This window comes from Protopterus annectens, chromosome 7.part0 (genome assembly GCF_019279795.1).
Source record: "Protopterus annectens isolate FY-2018-M chromosome 7.part0, PAN1.0, whole genome shotgun sequence".
Lineage (NCBI taxonomy): Eukaryota > Metazoa > Chordata > Ceratodontiformes > Protopteridae > Protopterus > Protopterus annectens.
In genome coordinates, this window is record NC_056739.1 from 1756880384 (window position 1) to 1756901855 (window position 21472).

The following is a 21472-nucleotide window of genomic DNA, read 5'->3' on the forward strand; positions in this document are numbered from 1 at the left end:
ACACCAAGTAATGGTCTGCTGTCCAAGAAGTATGTCCATTACATTTTCCCCCGCAACAGAGGTAGCTGTGGCTTGCACACATCTTATAAACCATGGAATGGATCCAATATTTGAAAGGTAGCACTCAGGAGTGGGAGAAGTAGCCTTACTTCATCATTGCATATACCATGGCAAACTGTGCAGACAGTCATGTATGCAACTATGAGGTATGGGACAACATTAATGTAGAAAATAAACAGATGCCCATCCAAGACAGATGACAGCACATGTTGCAAACTGGTCACAGAGGCTACCCAGAAACAGGCAGAAACACCAAGGGACTTGCAGGAATGTCTAGCAAGTACTTCCTGTGCAGTAACTGTATCGACAATCACCTGGAATCTGCATAAGTGTGGCCTATGTGTTATGGTAATCATTTGGAAGAGTTGTTTCACAGGAAACATCCAGGGATCCCTACAGGTAGCATATGCAAAACATCAAGTCTCCCAAAGGCATATGTTGCATTGTGTAATGGTGTACTGAGATGAAGGCTGAAACCTACAGACAGTATTAATAAAGATATATGTTGTGCACAAGCATCACCTCACTCCACCTCAGGCCCACCATCCCCATTTTTATCTTGCTAGTGCCAGTGTACACTTTTAGGTTTGCTGTTCACTAGCAGGAACTAGGCCAGTAGACATGGCATTCTGAATTTGGAACACTGCAAAATGACACTCATGTGTGGCCCATAGTTGTCAAGCATTTGCAATAAGGCTGAGGATGGGGAGGGTTGTCATCCTGAAACACAACAGTGAACTGAAGCATACATGCAAAGCTCGCTAAGAATGGCTGTATCTGAACACAGTCAAAGTCATGAATTGTGCCAGACATAACCCTGACTCCACAGCAAAGGCACTGTGTGACCTCCAATGGCTGTGCACATGAGCTGTCCTTGCAATCCAGCAGAGTTGGGGGACATTTGTAGGGCAGAGTGACCAAATAATGGCAAGTGAAGATGGGCCATGCTAGTATACCCCTTCCAGGAATCATGTCTGCTGTAGTTCATGTAACAGGTGCTGCAACAAACAATTGTGTTAAGGGTTTGCACACTTATGCAATCCACGTATTGTATGCATCTCAGTCAGCATCTGCACAACTAACACATTTGTTTGATACTGCATTTGATTGCACAGGTCATATGTCACATATTAGGTGTGTAATGTTAACATATGCAGTATTGCATATCATGGAAGAGGCTAGCATGTCAACAAGGGTGTATATGTTCCTCATAGCCACAGTAAGCTTTGAAGGTTGTCAGTGTAATTGGATTTTATTGCTCATACATGCACTTCTAATGATGAGATCTGCAAATCAGAGGTCAGGCATTCACTATTGACATCTGTCCTCATATCATCCCAGGTATGTTTCAGACAAACACATAGGGGCTGTGAGCACCAGAGCAAACATAACTGTCACACATATACACATTCAGCAATGGTGTGTACACTCGTGAGGTATGGTGCACAGTACATGACAGGGTGTTGAACAGGTGCACAGCAATACTGTGTACATGGGTACAGTGTGTTGCAGGGGAAGGGACATCACCTATTAACATAACTCATGCATCACAGAGATGTATAATGTTGGTAACAAGGATTGAGTATAGCTGCAGTGCATGCTGTTGAGTGCCAAATGTCATAATGTCATGCATGTTGACTGTTGGGAAATGAGAGGTCTGTGTAATATCTTTGTGCCACCTCACCTGTAAGTGTGTGTGTGTGTGTGTGTGTGTGTGTGTGTGTGTGTGTGTGTGTGTGTGTGCGTGCGTGTGTGGGAGTGAGTGCATGTGTGTGTGTGTGCGTGCGCGCAAGCGTATGTGTGTGCATGCGTGTGTGTGTGTGTGTGTGTGTGTGTGTGTGTGTGTGTGTGTGTGTGTGTGTGTACAGGTAAGCAATGACGTCCAGGTCTTAAATTACGTTTTTTGTTTTCCCCTCACAGTTGGCGAGGTGGGTCAGGGTCCCTCCTGCAGGCAAACTGTTAGTGTCAATAAAGACTCTGAAAATGATGATAGGTATGGTAAGGCACAGGCAAGGTTGTCAGGGGCTGAAGCTGTGCCATCAGTTGGCATCCCACTTTTATCCACCCCATCCCCGCACACAGTCACAATGTCTATACATACCCCATCACCAGTGGCCATAGATGAGGAATAGTTGGCGGGTGGTGGCATGGGACAGGACAGTGTAGTGACTATGGCAAGTGTGTCTGTACACAGAAGCCATATCCAGATGACCAGTGAGGTACTACACAGGCAGATGTACAGGGGTGCTCGTAGGAGGGATGCTGGCCATCCTGCCTCTGGCAGACGTGCCACAGCAGGTGTCACCAGACGCATGTTTTGGGATGTCATGGAGGCACACGCACATATGGAGCATTACACCAGACAGAGTCTGAGGCTCCAGAGGGCTTCTCATTCTGTTGTACTTGACAACATCCGTGATCTTACAGGTGCCCACCTTTATTTTGCAGAGGTCCTAGATAGACGGTTGGGTGAGATGGTGGGAATCCTCGACCGTGCGGTGTCTGTGTTAAAGCATATGGTGGGAGTAGGGCGGTCCAGCAGACATTTGTCATCATCAGGGGAGAGTACCATATCAGGGCTTCTACCTGTGCCTGTAGAACCCCTGGCAGGCACAGTTCTCGGGTCTATGCTACATATTCGAACGCTTAAATGTTCAAATCGCTAAAGATCGAACTTAGGCGATCAAACATTTAAATGTTCAAATATAAGAAAAAAAATAAATAAATAAAGGGTGTAAGCAGGGGAGAAATCCCCCTGCACCCCACACATGGGGGGGGCTGCACCCCCAACACCACCCACTACTTAAATATACCAACTCCAAGATTGCACTACAGTGTAGGGAATGGGAAATTTTCCGTTTCCACACTGCAGTGCACTGAAATGCGATCTCGGAGTTGGTATACTTAAGTAGCGAGGGTTGTGGGGGGAGCTGGGGGCTTGCTCCCCTGCTTATACCATTTCCTTTTTCTTTTTTTTTTATATTTTTTTTACATATTTGAACATTTAAATGTTGGATCACTAAAATTCGATCTTTAGCAATTCGAACATTTAATCCTTCAAATATGTAATATAGACCCACAGTTCTCGTGTCTGTGGCTGGACACAGTGAACTGTACACCCTGCCATGTATGGTCTGCAGCTGTCCAACAAACCCCTGTATAGGGCAGCCACATGACAGAACTGTGTGCATACATACACACACATATCACCAACACAGCTAAGGCACCTCCATACCTACACACACCACATCTGCACAGCCCATTTGATAAAGACCCCCCTAACACACACACATGTCAACCAAATGGCTCAGCCTAGGTCTCTGGCAAACCCACAACACACCCTGTGCATATGATGATACCTGTGCCACATCTCTGTCATCCATACCATCGATGCAGGGACATGCTAATATGGTTCTGAAGCACAGGGTGAATGTACTAAGGTTTAGCAATGTAATATTGTCTAACATGTTTTCAGCTGGAAAGTTTAATGCTTACATGTCAGGGACTATAGCTGTCCGGCTATGGATGCATTATAGCTGTTATTAACAATGACTGATTGTGGTCTCCATAATGTATTCACTTTTTGTTATAGTTGTCTATGTGTCAACAGGATGTTGGTCTGCTGTTGTTTCCGACAAGGGGTATGGCACTGTAGCGATACATTGACTGTGTCATATCCTGGGCATGGCTGAACACAAGTAACAGGTCTATATAACAGTTACTGCACATGACACATGGCTGATAGGTCTGAGGGGTGTATACAGGTGAGTGCATGGTGGCTGATGTCAGCAGCTCTTCTATAGTGGACAATGGTGAGTGTACTGGGTGGCACACACCAAATGTTTGTTAATAACACACACACACACACACACACACACACACACACACACACACACACACAGCGGCTTTGGTGTTGATGCAATACACAGAGAATACTGTACATATGGATGTACTTAATTTTGTAGTGAACTCATTTTGGCCTATGTAATTCCACCAAAACAAAACAGGCAAAAGATCGCATCAGTAAATAATCAGTCTGGCAGTTTAATGTCATTGACAATGGTACTGACAGGGTATATGTCCTCTTCCCCGATGTAGTGCAATCCTGGAGTTGGTAAATATAGGTGACCTGGTGTGGGTGACACAGCCCTCCACTTTGGAAGGTGTTGGGTGGTGTAAAACCACACATAGTGTGATTAACAACACTTAACCTGTTAACATAAACTGTACAGTATTACAGCAGACTAAGCAGGGGCATGCACACAACAATAACCCCAATGAGGGTGGATGTGCCCACAATATCCACACCCAACTATATATACCAACACCAGTATTGCTGTACAGTTGTACAGTGGGGGAGAGGGCATTTACACATCTACTACTAGTTTTGATGGAATGAATTTCCACAAGATGATTCCTCTGAAATGTTAGCTTTTGCCAGTTAGTTCTCGGACAAATGATCTCCTGGGATGTGTGTTTTCTGCAAACTGAAGTAGATCCCTTCACATACACTCACACTTACTCTCCAACACTGAGAGTAGAATCCCTACCTAGGTACTTATTGCTACTAATGTGTTTGGCCTTAATTGCACACACCACACAGCTTTTAGGATGAGGTGTGTCCCAAGTTGCTTGTTAAGTGAAGAACATCACCAGGCCTTGTACAGTATGGTAATAGGGGATGTACTGGGAATTAATGAACAATACATAGTATGACATACTGTCATATACACACTGACAAACACATAACAGTCATAGACACATCTGAGAGACTTGGGTTTATCAGTGCTAACTACCTTGTCAGTGAGTCCATTCTGTCACAGAGAATTTGCACACAGCACATGCATCATTGGGCTGGATAGTGTAATCAGTTACCTGTACGGTTGATGGTGACAGTGGTCCTCATATAGTATACCTTGGGACATGTACTGGGGGTACTATGGTGTAAAGACAGTATACCCAGGACCCACACCCGACATCGGATATTTTACTCACTGAAACCTATGATAATGCTCAGACATACTCACAATCACACATTGACCAGGAGTGTAATACAACCCATTGTCTATCTGATCTGTGCTACTACAGGGATATGCATTTATTGCACATGCCACAGGGATAGTAGTGTGAGGGGTTTGTCATGGCTCTCCTAATGTCAGCAACATCACTATCCCTTATAATGTATGGCAAGGTGTATTGCATTTGGAGAATGTGGCCTCAGAATGCTGTATCCTACAAATATACACACTCACACACATACACACACTTGCCAGGACTCAGAGGGTAACCCATGCCTACCTACCCATTTGTACAATAGTGTTATGCTGGTACTGCAAGCTCCAGGTAGCTCATAGGGTGAAGAGTGCAACAAGGTACATTTAATGTCAATTACAGCAGCAGCCATTTCTAATCATGGCAATGAGGTTGTAGTGGGTGAGAAGGTGCTCAGGGTATGATCAACTACAAGTTTACAAAGACACAGACACTATTATTCTCATTATTGCACACTGACACATTTAGCAGTCCTGGGTTCCATAGGTGAAGGTGATCCTATGTGTGTACCAGGCTAATGTCCATGGAGAGATGAGAAGAGTAGGAGATGTGGGTACACTGGTATCATGCCACCTGACATTTGTCAGCAGGACATCTATCAACTGATGCCACTTCAGTGATCCCCAGACTGACAGTTAAATGCAACATCTAGTCATCTTGTTTTCTCTTGCAGAGGGCCAGTGAGGTGCTCCAGCTGACAAGTATGCAACATATATTACATAACATGGCCAGTGTCTGGGTTGGAGACCTGTGCCCAAGCATGTTCTGTTGGCTGCGGTAGTCTAGTTGAGGTATCCATGGCATGTGGTGCATACAGGGTGGGATTTCCTAGCTGTGGCATTCATAACACAGCTGGGCAGACATGTCAGTGTCGGGCAAGCATAGATTGCCTTAAGCAGCCAAGATGGATACCTGGCATCTGCACATCTGTGCAGAGGACAAACGGAAATCAGCTAGCCAACAGGTTATACATTAGGATGAATGTTTTGACAGATAGACATCTGACAATGATAGGTATGCCATTACTACATGACAGCAGCCCTCAGTGGCATGTCCTATACACGTCATAGTCTACAGTTAATATCCACATATCAGATCAATATCCAGTAGCAAAAACTTAATAACATACAGCTCACACACCAATAACACACTAGTCAGTACTCAGAGTCCAACTTTCCATGCAGGATGTATGGTTCCAGTACTACAATCTGCAATCTGCTCTTACTTGGGAAAGCACTGCTAATAGTAGTGATGTAATGATACAATACATGCAAGTGTAACTGCATATAACCTGGGATACTACCCATGTATGAAACACATACAAAGAGAAAAGATTGTTGTCCTAGCCATTCACACTCCATGCTGCTGTAATGACAGCACATAGAAGCATGTTATGTACATGGAATTAAATACACTTATTAAAGATGTCATTACCCTGCTATTTCATCAGACTGGAATGTGTGCACCGGTTACCAGGGCTGAGCTATGCTCAGCAGGAGTAAGCATTGCTTAAATGCAAATGATAAGCAGATTTGCGCAATGGCAGGCAAAACCTACATGGTGTAAGCACCTTTTTGTTTAACCATACATTAGCACTGCTTACTGTTGCATAAACCCACTTAAATCTGCTCAAAACTGCCTTAGCAACTCTGTATCCAACAGTCCTTGTTCTGCCTCACAACAAAATAAACAACTATTGCAGGTCCTGAACCCAGTACCCTGTACACTATAGTCACAGCAGTTAACCACTAAGCCACTGGAGATGTGAAGGCATTGGTTGTTTTTTTCAAATATATCTTCCAGTACTCATTCTGAATAGTAGTAAACAACTGCTTTAACTACTGCAATTGTTTAGTACTTGTAAGTAAAAATATTGTTGAATCAGTCATGTTGTTATATCTACATATACACATATCAGATAAATATGGTGGGATACTAATGGAAAGATATATACACCCCTCATGTTTGCATATAGTAAGGATATGGATATATATATATATATATATATATATATATATATATATATATATATATATATAGATATATATATATATATAGCTATACATGTACATACACACACACACACACACATATATATATATATATATATATATATATATATATATATATAGTTTTACCTTCAAAATGTTGAATGCCATAATGTCTAATGTTCATTTGGTTGAAAATAACATCTAAACCCAAAACATTGAATGATCAAAATGTCTAAAATCATTTAATTGAAAAAGCAATGAGATCACCTCTAATATTTTGCAAGGGGGCTACATCCCCCTGCACCCCATGTGGGAAGCTGTACTCCCCACACCCCACTTAAATATACCAACTCTAATATCACACTACAGTGCAGAAATGGGCAAATGTGATAATTTCAACATTGTAAGTTTAGACTAATTTTATTTGAACATTTTGATAATTCAATATAGTGCATTTAACCAATTCATTTTCAGCCATTTAGCATTCAACATTTTGAAGGTAAATCATATATATATATATATATATATATATATATATATATATATATATATATATATATATATATTTATAACATATGCCCATAACATTTAGTGAAGTCATACCTCAGCACCAATAGTCAAAACCGCTTAGTGCAAGGGGATGTAATGTAAGTATTGCAGGTATAAATGTAGAATGTTGCTACAGTAACAGAGGTTGTGCCAACAGATATGTTGGGTAGGAAGTTAATTCTGATACTGACATGTACACCATCAGTTACTAACAGACATCATAAGATCATCATAGTGAAGTACCACACAAATCACAGTAATGATCTTGTGGAATACAGAAGAGACATGACCAATAAACCTGGACAGTCTGAAACAATCTGGTCAGTCCAGAGGTATACACAGAACTCCTTAGTGCAAGATGTGTGGACCAAGCCTAACAAAGTAGATGTTTACAGCCATGTAAGTGGGGATATCGCAGAAACACTGGAATAAAATATCTCACACAGTTGATGCATTCACACACTCCTGTCCATCCTAACACATACTAACTGGAGGAGCATAGGTCCCAAGCCCACATTCTCCCCACTAGTTAGTGATATACATCTTTACAGCATCCCACTGCTTTTTCAGAAATACACAACACATATGGAGGCCAGGTGACAGTACATCTGACAAATATCTAGCCATAACATCACACTAGGTAAATACACTGAACTGCTAGGCATGTCACAAAGCACTGTGCAAACTACAGGCAGACTGCCACAAAACTGACCCAAGTTTCCTATGGGGAAATATACATGTAACTTTCCAATATAGCAGGCACTACAGGCATGTAACAGCATGGAGTAACAGACACCAGTGTGAAAGTGCATACCCACAACCAATCTGAACACAGTCACAGTCACATTATGGTAAGCCTAATTAATAGTACAGTATATGGACTGTGTGAACAAAACCATCCTCATATGTGCCACTCACACACTACTCCTACACTGTAAACTGGAGCAGCATGCAACGTCAGATAGAACATGACCAAGAACAATGACATCTACCACAGTCTGTACACAGGACAAGTAACATATTTACAATACACACTCTGTCAACAATCACCATAAGTACACAGACCTCACTACTGTACATACTACAACAGAATGTCCAGGTTTTGTCCTCAGATATAAGGCCTACTATACATAACATGTCTAGCAGTCTGATAGCTCACTTGACTTGTTATCAGGTATAATGTCAGTAAATAATGATGTACTGTACATATGCACCTTTTACTGCATGACATATGGACAAAGGGTGACAGACATGGGGGACAGAAGCACAAACACATGACCATTATTGACATATTGCTGTGATAAACTGAGAAAATTCCTGGTGTAGCAGTGTTTGTTGTGACATATCTCTTCTGAGGGATATGAAGTCAGTAGCTCACATGGATGTCACCATGTACTGACTGCAATAATCAGAGTATGCTACTTCATTTCTAAAGATAGGAAATGTGTGAATAACACACCACATGTAAGACTCCAAACTCTGGCCAGTCTGTAGATAGCCCTAGGGTTTGGGAGGGTGGTCTGTAGCAGGCTATAAACTGGAAGACAATTTTACCCACTGTTAGCTTCCTCAACCACATAACACTGTCATGCCAGACTTTAATTCATGTAAAACAGCCATATCCACAGAAACCCTGTTCAACCAACATTACTTCAAATGTAGAACAGCAATACTTACATTCTGTCTCCATGTCTGGAACATCCCCCTCCTGTTTGTTGGCCTGTCTCCACAGTGTATGTTGTAAGAGTTATGTCCAACTACTCTCTGTAATGCTATTTGTCAGACACCCACATGAAGTCCTGCTCACAGTGAAGGAAAAGGGCCAACACCCACATGACGTTCTTAGTTATAGGAGTCTATTTCCATGCAATTGGCTATAGGAATGATTTCACAGCTGTTCCACATGCAGTTAGCAAGTGGAGGACTGCAATTCATGCACAGGCCATCAGCTGATCATGAGCATTACTTACAAAACTCAAGCTGCTGCCTATGCAAAATAGATGCACTTTTCCATATCCACCTATGAGGGAGAGAGAGACAGAGACAAAGTAAGAAAGGAAGGGAGTAAGAGCCAAGCGTGTTTGTGTATGATCTGTGAGTGAAGTGGTATCCTGGGTATTATAATGGTTGCCTATACTGTCACATAGTAATTGCACATGGCTGTAAACATTTATGGCTGAGGATTGTCTACAACAACCTCTACAGTGTTTGAAAAATGTTGGCCTTGTAATGTGGACATTGGGACATATAGGTCCTCAATATAATGATGTAGGAAAACCCACACTGCAATAGATCCTGTCATTACACAATCACCCTAACACCCACACAGGATACTGATGACACACACACAAACACACACTTACCAGTACTGAGCTTCAACCCCTACCTGACTATGCATTGTTATTACAGTGTTACCCAGTTACTGCACATGCCACGGAGCTTACATGTTAAAGAGGTGTCCAAAGGTATCTTTGAAGGTGAGTAACATCAGCAACAGGGCTAAAGTAGGGGTAAGGGAAGTGTATTAAGTGTGAATGTCCACAAAAGCAGGTGTCAGTGAAGACACACACACTCTCTCAGGGAAACACATACATTATCACGGTTGGGAGGATTAGGATTAGAACTCCTACCTAACTAGTTTGCTACACTAAAGTATTACACAGTTATTGCAAGTGCCACATAGCTTATAAGGCTAAAACATGGCCAAAGGGTTATTTCAAGGTGAATGACATCAGCAGGTGTGCTAACGTAGGGCAATGGGAGATGTAGTGAGTGTGAATGGCTTCAAAATTATTCATCTCCACACACACATACACACACACACACACACACACACACACACACACACACACACACACACACACACACACACACACACACCACACACCACACACACACACACAATTGCCAGTACTGAGATGCATAGGTTCATTGAATCACAGGTGTGTAGCAGGTGAATGGGCCTGAAGGCTAGGAAAAGGGAATACCATAGCATCAGGCCACATGACAATAGTCTCCAGTGTGGCTCAGGGGTTTAGTCCTGGAGTGTTCCCCAGGGGTGAGTATTCAACATCCACTCATCTGGGTTACTATTGTGGGTGGCCAGTGATGTGCACTGCTTTCCATGTATGTGACCTATATTCCATAACATGGACAGTGTCTAGGTTGTGCATGTGCCCCACATGCATGTTCTTTGACATGTGGAAGTGTATTTGAGGTCACTGGGGCATGTTGTGTGGACAGATTGTTATCTTATTATGGAGCATTCCTGACCTCATGTGGTGAGACCTGGCTATGGAACTGAGGTTGTGCTTGCACCTATATTGACCGCATGATACAGGTATTCAGTAGAGTTAGTGGCATCTATCCATACAGGGCATGTGCATAAGGCATGGTATTCCCCTTGTGGGTTACATTTGCAGACTCTACAGTTGTTGCAGGCGTCCAGTGGTGAGCATAGCAAATGGCCACTGTAAGCATTTATTTGCCTACTGCGGGGATGGAACAGGGTGCCATGTCCTTTTAATTGCTGGATAACACACACTCAGTCAGGAGATGTAACACATCACATTACTTTCTGATGACAGTGGCACTGTTGTGGTCAACAGGCATGTAGTCCACTGCAATCACTCTGTGGTTACTATCTATGAGGTAATATGCAGGGAACTACCAATATAGTGGTTGCTACCTAGCCAAGTGTGTTTATGTATGAGACATTGGTGGAGAGTGTTCTCTGAGTAATAGAAGGGTTGCTTATATTGTTCACCAATCCATAATGTCACATGCAGGGCTATGGATTGTCTACACCAGCCTCTCTGGTATTTGACATCTGTTGTCTTTGTAAGGTGGACAATGTGATATATACTAAGTCCTCAACATAATAATTTAGCAAAACCCACCCCACAATGGACCCAGTTATTACACAATTGCAGCAACCTCCACACAGGATACTGATGACTGGCACACACACAAACACACACACACACACACACACACACACACACACACACACACACACACACACACACACACACACACACACACACACACACACACACACACACACACACACTTTCCAGTACTGAGATTTAAACTCCTACCTAGCTATGTATTGCTACTATAGTGTACTGCATTTATCATGTGCTTCATGGAGCTTATAGGATAGATGTTGTCCCAAGGTGCTTCTAAGGTGAGGAACATCATCAGCCCTTGTAAATACTGGTATTGGGTGATGTAGTGGGTGAGAGATCCCAAAAATAATTTTACCATAAACACACATTCACATTTGCCAGGGATGAGGTTCAAACCACTATCTAATAATCTTTATGGACCATTATGTTATGCATTCACCACATGCACCACTGACCTGACATTGTTTAGGGTTGACAACAGGTACTTTTAGGGTGGATGATATCTGCAGGACTACTAAAGTCAGGTTCTGAGATGTATACTGGGTGTTAATGGGTCCAAAAGCTTTGAGATAAACACATACATATGCACACACACACACACACACAAAGACACTTGCCACATATGAGACTCAAACCCATGCCTGTGTAGTGACTACTACATTGCTCCACATTTATGGCACACATCATGGAGCTTATATGTTGGAGAGCACTCCACAGGTATCTTTGAGGGTGACTAACATCAGCAGCAGTGCTAAGGGAGGGGTAAGTAGAAAGTAATAAGTGTGAATGTCTATAATTTCAGGAATTATCAAGGACACACACACACTCTCTCACACACACAGTTTCACAGTTGCCATGTCTGGGATTAGAACTCCTACCTAACTAGTATGTTACACTATAGCATTACGCAGCTATTGCAAGTGCCATGGAGCTTATGGGGTTGGTCCTTCTCCAAAGGGTTATTTCAAGGTGACTGACATCAGCAAGCTTGCTAAAGTAGGGCAATGGGAGGTGTAGTGACTGTGAATGGCCTAAAAATCATTTGTCTTCATTCACACACACACACACACACAGTTTCACAGTTGCCATGTCTGGTATTAGAACTCCTACCTAACTAGTATGTTACATTATAGTATTACTCAGTTATAGCAAGCACCACAGAGAGAGTAATAAGTGTGAATGTCTATAATATCAAGAATTGTCAAGGACACACACACTCTCTCACACACACACACACATAGTTTCACAGTTGCCATGTCTGGGGTTAGAACTCCTATCTAACTAGTATATTACACTATAGCATTATGCAGTTATCACGATCTCCATGGAGTGTATGGGGCTGGCCCTTGACCAAAGTATTATTTCAAGGTGACTGACATCAGCAGGCTTGCTAAAGTGGTAAATAGGAGGTGTAGTGACTGTGAAAAGCCTCAAAATCATTCATCTCCACACACACACATACACACACATGCACATGCACGCACACACACACACACACACACACACACACACACACACACACACACGTGAGCACACACGTGCACACATACGCACACACACACATGCACACACACACACACACACACACACACACACACACACACACACACACACACACACACACACACACACACACAGTGTTTCACAGTTGCTATGTCAGGGATTAGATATCCTACCTAACTAGCATGTTACACTACAGCATTACACAGTTATCACAAGTGCCACAGAGCTTATGGGGCTGGCCCTTGTCCAAAGTATTATTTTAAGGTGACTGACATCAGCAGGCTTGCTAAAGTGAGTAAATAGGAGGTGTAGTGAATGTGAAAGGCCTCAAAATCATCCATCTCCATGCACACACATGCACACACGTGCACACACATGCACACACACACACACACACACACACAGACACACACACACACACACACACACACACACACACACACACACACACACACACACACACACACACACACACACACACACAGAGTTTCACAGTTACCATGTCTGGTATTAGAACTCCTACCTAACTAGTATGTTACACTATAGTATTACTAAGTTATAGCAAGCACCACAGAGTGTATGGGGCTAGCCTTTTTCCAAGATTGCTAAAGTAGGGCAATAGGAGGTGTAGTGACTGTGAATGGCCTCAAAATCATTCCTCTACACACACACACACAAACACACACACACACACACACACACATACACACACACACACACACACACACACACACACACACACACACACACACACACACACACGCACACAAACACACACGCACACACACTCACTCACATACACATAGTTTCATGGCTGTCATGTCCGGGATTAGAACTCCTAGCTAATTCGCATGTTATACTATATCATTACATTATCACAAGCGCCATGGAGCTTATGGGACTAGCCCTTCTCCAAAGGGTTATTTTAAGGTGACTGACATCAGCAGGCTTGCTTAAGTAGGGTAATGGGAGGTGTAGTGACTGTGAATGGCCTCAAAATCATTCATCTCCATACACACACACACACAGTTTTACAGGTGCCATATCTGGGATTAGAAATCCTACCTAACTAGTATGTTACACTACAGCATTACACAGTTATCACAAGTGCCACGGAGCTTATGGGGTTGGCCCTTGTCCAAAGGGTTATTTCAAGGTGACTGACTTCAGCAGGCTTGCAAAAGTAGGGCAATGGGAGGTGTAGTGACTGTGAATGGCCTCAAAATCATCCATTTCCACACACACACACACACACACACACACACACACACACACACACACACACACACACACACACACACACACACACAGTTTCACAGTTACCCGCGCCCTAACCCTAACTTACCTATCCCACCCTAACCCTCATGTCCACACAATCACACACTCACGTGACCCGCGTCCTAACCCTAACTCACCTAACCTGCCCTAACCCTCATGTCCACACAATTGCACACTTACCTGTACCCGTCCGGCAACTTTCCACCACAGAGCTGAAAATACAGAAGCAACAGAAACGGACAACCAAATTCTTTCCCTAGGAAAAAAATATTTTTTTGTTTCTTTGATATTTTCAGCATTCGCTGAAAACGGGTCGATATTAGAACACTCGAAGTTTTGAAACTTCGGTGTTCTAATATAGACCCATGAGATAACATACACTGGCAGTACAGGTGAGGCACAGGCCTTTGAGGACTTTGATGACTGTCGGGCATGTGGTAGTGATGCAGGCCATCTGTAGCAGGCCAGTGCATTCTGTCACTCCTACATTCCCAGGCTGTGAGCCACTGGATTCCCCTGGGATGAGAGGGTAAGTGTGTGAGATGTTAATGGCAATAGTTCCTGTCCATATTAATCCATTGGTCTGGATGCTGGCAGGGTGCCTCTTACAGCTAGGGACACACCTGCATGGGACACTTCTTCAGCATGTGTGGGTATTCCCATACAGAAGTGCAGGTCATACTGTACTCATTCCCAACAGCAGGGATATGACCTGTGATAAACCTGTGGCTGATGTTGGGGTGAGCTGAGTGCATGTGTGATACGGAAGCTTCTTGCAGCTGACTCACAGATGTACCTGGGACATCCCCCTTATTCTGCCTTGTGCAGGGACATAGGCAGTCGGTCATTACTTCATAACTGTGCTTTTATGGTCTGCCAGTGATTGGCCAGAATAAATCAGTATTCCATACTACGCAGACAACTAATGTGCTGCTATTGACATCTGGGCAGTGAGTATGGATGACTGCTGAATTGAACATTGCTGAGATGCATTGTGGTTGGCACTGCAGTTGTCAGAACATGGTCCTGTCATCAACGGTATTGGCCATAGGCCACCAAGACACAACCCTCCATGACTACATGCGACCACTTCCACACAATATAGAACACACAACAACCTAACACATGGACCCCTGCATATTGTACACATGCAACAATCTATCCTGTAAATTGGGCCAGCTCAGGTAATCTGTGCTCCACTGTTATTATCCCACATGAACATGTTACTGCATTTCTACATAGGATTGGGGTTGGCACACCTGACAACTGTAAACATTTGCTATGACTGTACTGGTATTTCAGGTACTATGTTGGCTTCCATTTCATGTTGTATTCTGACCTATCATGCAGACTAGAGGCATATCAGTAGAGTACATATCTTAGGTTTTATTGACCTACATTTCAGTTTCAGACTTCTTACCCTTCAGAACTAACATACAACTGCCAGACCTGTTGTACCTTGTTTATGTAGGTCTGGAGGGGGGCTGTTTAACATTGCCATCAATTGAAGGCCTTAGCATAGCCTTTCTTTATGGTCATCTGCACCTATCCTGCTAGCTAATGCTGGTGTTGGGTATGTCAGCATCACTGACATGCATGTGTGTGTGTCCTATGGGCACACATTTGGGCCACCACATGTACTGCAGTGGGATTTTTCACCTTGTCTAGTACTGCTTACTTTGTTGACACCATCTGCTGCCATCCCATTCAGCCACCCAATTCCCTTGCATGCTCACATCCATACCATAGATACAACTAGCAGAACAAACTACTCCATTCAGCAATTGATAGGAAGAGTGACTTATCTTGTGGCTGTGCCAGTATTGAGGATGGTGCTTGAGGGCTGACTATGTTGGATGCACATAGTACACTCCCTATACATGGTAAAGCACAGGTAGTGTCATGTTTGGCATCCCTTTTACTGTATGGGCAAATCAGAGAGGTGTCATTCCCTGGGTCCCTACTGTGTCAGTGTAGATGCTTTGCATTGCCTCTTTGCCAAAGCCTGGGCATACTGGGCATGCCTCCTTCTGCATACATGGGCAGGCTCAGGTTGCTCCTCCTCTGAGTCCCTCTGTGCCTGTGATGGCCTTGGCAATGGTAGGGGGCTGTGTGGTCCTGCCCAGTGCTGTTCCTGCTGCAGCTATTTCCACAGGATCATACTGTGTACCATGGCACATACAATGAAAATTTGTGTAAATGTAGTTGGAGAATACTGCAAGGCTCCACCGGATATTTCCAGGCACCAGAACCATGACTTGAGCATCCCAAACACATGCTCTGTTATGATTCTGGTTTGTGCAAGGGCTTTATTATGGAGTTCTTGTTTGGGTGTGTGTGTGCATTTCTGATGGGTGTTATCAGCCACGGCTCCAGTGCGCAACCAGCATCCACCATTAGGTGGCCATATGGGATGTCCCCACTTGCAAAATTCTGGTACAGCTGTGCCAAATGCCAGATGTGGGAGTCGTGATAGCTTCCAGGGCTGCCGGCGCACACATTCAAGATAATGCCCTGTGCATTGCACATGACCTGGCAGGTGAAGGAGGGGAAGCCCTTGTGGTCTATGTAGACCCTACCCTGCTCACCGGGTGGTGCTTTGATGTGCATGGCATGCAGTCTATAGCACCCACTACCTCAGAGTATTCTGCTGTTTGGTGGAAGAGATGCATATTGCTGGTTAACGCCTCACGGGTGTTGAGGAAATATATGTGCTCACCAACATGTGCTGACATGGCATCCAGGAACTGGTGGAGTACCCTGGATGCTGATGCATGTGAATTCCCCATGATATCCCCAGCTGACCTTTGGAAGGTACCTGTGGCTAGTATTCTTAACCCTACACATACCTTGGTATCTGTTGGGGATGGGTTCTGTGTGTGAGGCATGGCTGGCACAGCTCAACAATTTGTTGTAAAATGTCCCTGTCCTCCCTATAGCACTCCACTATTTCCAGCTCATGTAGCCCCTGGTAGGTTAACCTGGGTCTGTACACTCTTCTCCTCCTCACTGTGGGTTGGTCGTTAGCATTCACATCCTCACCACCCTCATTTTCTTCCACATATTGATGTATAAGAGCAACAGCAGCCCCTAACATTTTGTTAGTTTTGTCAGGTAAAATTTCATTGTCTATGTACACTGGTGGTGTACAGTTTGTGGGAAAACTAGAGTGAAAGGTGTTTGCATAGTTTATAGTAGTGTGCTGGGCTGGGCTGCTACCTGTGTAATTGGTTGATTCTGATACATTTCACCTGCCAGCTATGCTAGTTCTCCTTGATTGCCTTTTTACTGTTGTTTTCCCTTCCCGTTGCCTTCTTGTTTAAGCCCAGAGGTGTGCTGTGCATACCCAGTGCTCAGATGTGAACAGAGCTGATATTTCCTGTTTTTTTTTTTTTTTTTTTTTTTTAAAACCTGGTGCATGGCACGCACACCCATTTAGGCAATGCAAACATTGCTACGCAGCCTCAGACACACACCCCCCTTCCTTAGCTGTACTTAGATAAGGGCAAACACGAGCCACAGAGCTCAAATAAGCTTATAGCATGCATGACACTCCCTCTTATGAGGTCATCTACCTCTTATAGGTTCATAGGTTCATAGGTTCATACTAGGCTACCTGCCCTGGGGCATTTATAAGCCTAGCCAGAGTGTGTTTGGCTTTCCCCACCCATTTTAAATTAATTTTACTATGCCCTTTTTTGAGGTTAATATACTGTGCCTCTGTCTAACAGTGACACAGAAGTGATACCCGGGGTAAACCTATGATCTCCCATCCACTCATCAAGATTCCTCTTGAAGAGAGTCAATGAGGGACTCTGCCTAACCTGGACTGGGATTTTATTCCAGAGTGAAGGGAGCCTCTGGGTTATGAATCTGTCCCTCCAGCATGTCCTATTTATTTCAGTGCTGAGGTTCAAGTCTCTCGAGTGCGTAGCTCGATGGGATTTGGATTTTCTGAGGTGCGGCATGTCCATTAATTCCAGGTTGGACATGGCTTTATACGTCAGGCACAGATCACCTCTGAGCAGGCAGTATGCCACTGAGTAGAGCTGGAGTTTCTTTAACCGGGCAGCATATGGCATCTGTTTGAGCCCTTTGATCCTCTTGGTGAGGTACTTTTGGGGTCTTTCCAGTTGCTGCAGGTGTCTGGTAAGGTACATCCCAAAAGGGGCATTGTACTCAATTATGGGCCTGATGAGGGATGAGTAAAGAGGCACGATGATCTCCCCTGATCTAGATGTGAATCCCTTCATGATTAGGTGGGCTATATAAAATGTTTTTCTAACCACTTTGGCCACGTGGTTGTCAAATGAGAGATTGCTATCAACTTGGGTCCCCAGGTCCCTAATTACTTCTTCTGTACTTAATGGATTACCACCTATGTGGTAATTTGTGGGCACTTTGTTTTTGCCAAAGGGGATGACTATACACTTTTTGGCGTTTAGCTTGAGGCCATGGCTCTGGCACCAGTTGTCTGTTTCTATGAGGCCCTTTTGGGGGATGCTTGTGTCGGCTGGAGAGTCAATTATGGTGCCCAGTTTGCAGTCATCTGTGAACTTGGTCAACCACAGTCCTTCCGTGTTGGCCTGTACCTCTGAGAAATATATGCCGAACAAGAGAGGTCCCAGGACTGAGCCTTGTGGGATGCCACTTGTAACTGGTTTGGAGTCTGACATGGCTCCAGCAATTCTAACCATGTGGGTTCTGTCCTTGAGCCAGATTGTAACCCATCTAGTGATATAGGGGTTTATATTTAAGCTGGTGAGCTTATCTATAATGCCCAAGTGGGGTATTATATCGAAGGCTTTTGCGAGGTCCAGGTAGGCTGTATGGACCACCTTCCCCTCGTCAATGGCCTTGGTGACTGTTTCAAAGAAATCAACCAGGTTTAAGAGGCAGGATCTGCCCTTAACAAAGCCGAACTGGGTAGGATCCAGTGTCTGTAGGTCCCCAATATCTTTATTTATGAGGTCCATGATGATCCTTTCCATAGCTTTGAAGACCAAGCTAGTCAGGCTTATGGGGTGATAGTTTCCAGGATCCGTTGATGCACCACCTTTGTGGAGAGGGACCACTGTTGCTGTACGCCACCCTTTGGGTACATATCCGGTATTAAGGCTGAGATTGAACAGTAGTTTTATGTTTGGGTTTAGCTCTTCTTGGAGTTCATGTAGGACGCAGCCCGGGACACTGTCTGGTCCCATTGATGCTGTGTTTTTGCTTTGGAGAGTGCAGCTGTTACCTGAGCATCTGAGATGTCAGGGGGGCAGCACTCTGCTGGGATAGATATTTGCCCTTTTGGTGTTGGGGGGGAGAAGTTTGTGCTGAACCTGTCAGCTAGGATGTTGGCAATGTCTGTGGGTTCTGTTTTTTTTATCATTTTGGACTAATTCTGAGCATATCTGGGAATTCCCATCCAGGTTTCTAACATAACTAAAGAAAGCCTTATGATTATCCTTAGTGTCCTGTGCAATTTTTCTCTCGAAGCTGGCCTTAGATGATTTTATGCGTGCCCGTAGTTTTTTGCTAATACTGATCAGGGATGCCTTCCCTTTTTGGGATTTTGCTCTATCATGTGGTAGCTTCCTCCTTCTATTGTATAGTTTGTTTATGGCTGGGGTCCACCAGACAGGACGTCTGCCTTTGGAGGATTGGGTCTTGGTTTTATTTGGGATTGCATGATCCATACATTCCTGAAGGTGTTCATAGAATGCGTGTATAAAGGATTCTGTGGTCTGGGCCGTATTTTCCACAGGCCCGGGGGCTTTGAAGGATTCCACCTCGGTTTTGAGGAGTGTGAAATTTGCTTTAGAGAAGTTTTTCACTGTGGTTGTCAGGGCAGTGGGTGGAGTCGGGATGTGAATATCCAGTGAGATTAGTTTATGGTCTGATCTTACCAGTGAGGGATACACTTCTGGTCTGGAGCTTAGAGTCCCATGTTGGTGATGATCAGGTCCAGTATGTTTTCCCCTCTTGTGGAAGTGGTAACAAGTTGTTCCATAGCATTTGAGTTTATAAATTCTAGGAACCTTTGGGCTATGGTGTTGGAGCTAGAATAATGCTCCCAGTCTATGTTTGGGTAGTTGAAGTCACCCAATATAATGGTGTTTGGAGAGACCTTCATATTTTCCAGTGTTCTCAGGAAGGCCGAGTGGGGTTCCTGGGTTTGGGAGGGTGGTCTATAGCAGGCTATAAACTGGAAGGCAGTTTTACCCCTGTTAGTTGCACATGGATAGTCTCTGATGCTTCGTGCTGTGCCACCAACCTGGAGGTGTGGGTATTCTTGACGAATATTGATACTCCCCCTCCTTTTGTGGTTTGGTCCAAGTTTTGGGGCCAAAAAGCATGGTGTGAGGTATAACCTGGTAGTGCTGGGGTGCTCTCGGGAGCCTTGAACCAGGTTTCTGTTACTGCACAGATATCAATGTTCTCTGTGCTAAGGAGAGTTTCAAGTGCGTGCATCTTGAGGTTTAGACTTCTGGCGTTGAGTAGCATTACTTTTAGTTTCTTATCCGTTGTGATACCTATGGAGGTGGGTTTGTCTTTTGAGCCTTGCCTAAAAAAGGCACTATAGGGGTAGCAAGAGCCTTTGCCAACATCCAAAAGCCCAGGGGTGACAGGTGCAAGCCATCCCTAGCAAAGCATCGTGGCTTGTCGAGCATGTCATCCCAGGCTGACAGGCATTGGATCCCCTTTGAATGACACCAGTACTTAAGCCAATTGTTGAAATTGATCATCTTGTCTTCATATTGTGGCATCATTCTTGGTGAGGGTAAGATGCTACTCAAGGTCAGGGTCAGACCGGCCTGGGCTGCATGCTCACAGAGCTCCTCTATGTCTCTTTTCATGTAGTCCAGGGAGGTATATCTCAGGTCATTCACACCAGCATGGACAATGACTGAGTCATATTTGCACTTGCCTTGGAGTGACCTGAGTGCTTGTGTTATGTGGTGGATCCTAGCACCCGACAGGCAGCTCACCGTGACCTTCTCCTTGTTCAGCCTGGTGAGCAGGACGTTGGTGTGCCTGATGATAGAGTCACCTATTACAAGTCTATCAGGTGTGTTGTTTAGCCTTAAGGGCTGTGACTGTTCGGCACACTGGCTTTGTGAGCTATGTGTGGCATGT

The 21472-nt window shown here is 44.1% G+C and overlaps 1 protein-coding gene across 3 annotated transcripts in view; it reads right to left on the reverse strand.

Annotated features, from left to right (window-relative positions):
* The window catches only part of LOC122807226 (aminopeptidase Ey-like), a 1536433-nt gene that overhangs the window by 900322 nt on the left and 614639 nt on the right, over nt 1-21472 (reverse strand). The window lies entirely within an intron of this gene.